This window comes from Chrysochloris asiatica, unplaced genomic scaffold, assembly GCF_000296735.1.
Source record: "Chrysochloris asiatica unplaced genomic scaffold, ChrAsi1.0 scaffold00062, whole genome shotgun sequence".
In the NCBI taxonomy this organism is placed as follows: Eukaryota; Metazoa; Chordata; class Mammalia; order Afrosoricida; family Chrysochloridae; genus Chrysochloris; species Chrysochloris asiatica.
In genome coordinates this window covers 6827104-6830960 of record NW_006408580.1, presented here as the reverse complement: position 1 = coordinate 6830960, position 3857 = coordinate 6827104, and the positions used below count along the sequence as shown (strand labels likewise).

Here is a 3857-nt window from a genome sequence, read left to right as displayed (position 1 = left end):
TTTTATACAAATACAAGTTGAGGAAATTGAAGGCTGTTATCTGGTTTAAAATTCAAGTCCCTCTTAAAATGATGCTTTTAGGAAGGTCTTATTTGCCTGATGCACCATATTGATCAAATTGTGTAGATAATTGTTTGTTTACCTTACCATTTTATTTTACCTCCATAGTCTCAGTCAGTGGGAATGCCTGGAGCTGCATCTCCTAAGTGAGTTTAATTGCTTATCTGTGCAAACAAGACCTCTCTATATATACATATTTTTTTAATCATTCTTGTCCAAATTGTGTCATGAAATATTGAAAGTTAAAGGGATGATTGAAAGGAGAGCCTGGACTGAAAATTGCCTAGAGCCGCATGATTCAGAGGATCCTCCTACGACTCCTGTCTATTCAGGTGAAGGGAAGAGTAAACATGTTTATAAATGTCAGACATGGCTCCTGTAGGGGCTATTGATGCAGACAGCCAGAGCCAGGTTTAAAAAAATTATCCAAAGTGCTTGATTCAATCTCACAGATGACCAGAAGTCTGGGAAAGAACGTCTTTAAAGTGGCTCTTGTCTTAGGAGTCTAGAAACTTGAGCACCCATTGAACAGCTAGGATGATGGAATTCCTGCCTCATTGTTATGCTCCCTGTGCCTCCCCCTGAACTTAAGTCACTTTGCACTTGTTATAGAACTCAACTACATGCATTTATATTTCTTCTTCTTCCTGGGAAACCCTAAAGAGAATATAATTTGGTCCACCTGGATCAGATCTTAATGACACCACTGTGACTCCAGTTCCCACACTGGGATTATATTACAAAGCATTTTCGGGTTATTTTCTAGGTTTTACCCTGCTCCCTCTTATCTCTCACTGGTACAAAAACACAAGAACAAGCCACTGCACTGGAATCAATTCAAACTTCTAGCAACACTGTAGGGCGGAATGAGAACGACTCCATCGGGTTTTCAAGACTGGAATTATTTAGTGGAGCAGACAGCTGCATCTTTCTCCCACAGTTTGCAGCCCAGTGCTTAAGCCAAAGCACCATGAAGGTTCCATTCTTGCTGGAACTTTGAGGGTTAATTATACTTTCGCAGTGTGCTTTAAAGATGAAGTAAAGGTAGACATAAAAAGATTCAAAGAGATACGTTCGTTCGCCTACTCCTTTCTGCTCGTGGACAGCGCGGAGGAAGCATCGTCTTGTTTTTTTCTCCCCCTCACCGCGGTCATGTCTAAGTCAGAGTCTCCTAAAGAGCCCTAACAGCTGCGGAAACTCTTCATCGGAGGTTTGAGCTTTGAAACAACAGATGAGAGCCTGAGGAGCCATTTTGAGCAATGGGGGATGTCCACGGACTGTGTGGTGATGAGAGATCCAGACACCAAGCGCACCAGAGGCTTTGGGTTTGTCACTTATTCTACTGTGGAGGAGGTGGATGTAGCCATGAATGCAAGGCCACACAAGGTGGATGGAAGAGTGGTGGAACCAAAGAGGGCCGTTTCAAGAGAAGACTCTCAAAGACCAGGTGCCCACTTAACTGTGAAAAAGATTTTTGTTGGTGGCATTAAAGAAGACACCAAAGACCATCACCTAAGAGATTATTTTGAGCAGTATGGAAAGATTGAAGTGATTGAAATCATGACAGACCGAGGCAGTGGCAAGAAGAGGGGCTTTGCATTTGTGACCTTTGATGACCATGACTCTGTAGATAAGATTGTTGTCCAGAAGTACCATACTGTGAATGGCCACAGCTGTGAAGTAAGGAAAGCCCTGCCAAAGCAAGAGATGGCCAGTGCCTCCTCCAGTCAAAGAGGTCGAAGTGGTTCTGGAAACACTGGTGGTAGCCGTAGAGGTGGTTTTGGTGGGAATGACAACTTTGGTCATAGAGGAAACTTCAGTGGACAAGGTGGCTTTGGTGGCAGCCGAGGTGGTGGTGGATATGGAGGCAGTGGGGATGGTTATAATGGATTTGGTAATGATGGAAGCAATTTTGGAGGCAGTGGAAGCTATAATGGTTTTGGCAATTACAATAATCAGTCTTCAAATTTTGGACCCATGAAGGGAGGAAATTTTAGAGGCAGAAGCTCTGGCCCTTATGGTGGTGGAGGTCAATATTTTGCCAAACCACGAAACCAAGGTGATTCAAGCAGCAGCAGTATGGCGATTCAAGCAGTATGGGAGTGGCAGAAGGTTTTAATGATAGCCAGGAAACAAAGCTGAGCAGGAGAGGAGAGCCAGAGAAGTGACAGGGAAGCTACAGGTTACAACAGATTTGTTAACTCAGCCAAGCACAGTGGTGGCAGGGCTTAGCTGCTACAAAGAAGACATGTTTTAGACAATACTCATGTGTATGGGCAAAAAACAAAACAAAACAAAACAAAAAACTCGAGGACTGTATTTGTGACTAATTGTATAACAGGTTATTTTCGTTTCTGTTCTGTGGAAGGTGTAAAGCATTCCAACAAAGGGTTTTAATGTAGATTTTTTTTCCCCGCACCCATGCTGTTGATTGCTAAATGTAATAGTCTGATGAGGACGCTGAATAAATGTCTTTTTTTTAATGTGCTGTGTAAAGTTAGTCTACTCTGAAGCCATCTTGATAAACTACCCCACTGTGTGAAGTTTAGAATTCCTTCAGGGTGATGCCGGATTCCATTCAGTTTACTTATATAACCTTAGAGAAGGACGGCTTGGGGGCAGAGAAGCCATTTGCAGAAACCATGGTATAGTTGAACTGACAGTTGCTATGTTAAGAACCTGGAATTTCACCATTAAATGGTCACCCAAGCAGTTAAACAATTGGTTTTAAAAATGGTTGTTGGCACATCCTATGCAATATATCTAATTTGAATTAATGGTACCAGATAAAATTATAGATGGGATTGAAATTTATGTATCATCCATGATCATGTGTATTCAATAAAAAGATTTAATATCTTGAAGAAAAAAAAAAAGATTCAAAGAAATTTCTAACTTATGTGCCAAATGAAAGTTCTCAGATATACCTATACTAAATTTTCCTCCCTAGATTTAGATGAGACAGAATATAGGTAATTTAGAAAAAGATGGAGAAGTAGAGACTCAAATGGAAGAAAAATGACAGAAGAATGAGAAGAATGAATTTTCTGTCACAATAATCAGAGAGCAGAGAAAAAGCAATTCAGTCTCCACCAACTCAACCTGTGGCTAACTTAACTTTCAACAACTTGGATACTTTAAGCTCCAACCCCTGTCCCATGGTGGAGATTGTTGTGGTTAAGTGTTATTGAGTCAGTTCCAACTCATAAGGTTCCCAAGGAATGGCTGGTAAGTTTGAGCCGCTGATCTTGAGATTCAATCTGACCTTGCAAAGGTCCAGTAGTTATCCTACTACAGTGCCACACCAGGACTCTGTTGTTGTGCCATCGAGTTGATTCCGACCCATAGCGACCCTGTATATGGTTTCCAAGGAGTAGCTGGTGAGCTTGAACCACTGACCTTGCAGTTCAAATGGCTTTGCAGTCTGGTGCACTAACCCACAATGCCACACCAGGACTCTGTAGGATAATACAAAAGAAGACTCAGACCCTGTAAGGACCAGTTGGTCAGTAGACACAACTTCACTCTTCCACATTCATTTAAAGAAGGATTAAGTTCAGAAGAATAAAGAATTGACTGAAAACCTCAAATAATGATGGTTTAAACAAAAAGAAATATTTATGTTTATGTAGTGGTTATGAGTCAGGCTGCTGACTTCAAAATCAGCAGTTCCAAACTACCAGCTGTTCCGTGGGACAAAGATGATTCTTTCTGCTCCCGTAATGATTTACAGCTTTGGAAACCCTATACAGGATCGCTATGAGTCGGAACGGACTCCACAGCACATAAGCACAACC

The 3857-nt window shown here is 41.6% G+C and overlaps 1 pseudogene; it reads left to right on the top strand.

Annotated features, from left to right (window-relative positions):
- Positions 1-1212: 1212 nt before the first annotated feature.
- Positions 1213-2202, top strand: LOC102811384 (annotated as a pseudogene).
- The last annotated feature ends 1655 nt before the right edge of the window (positions 2203-3857 follow it).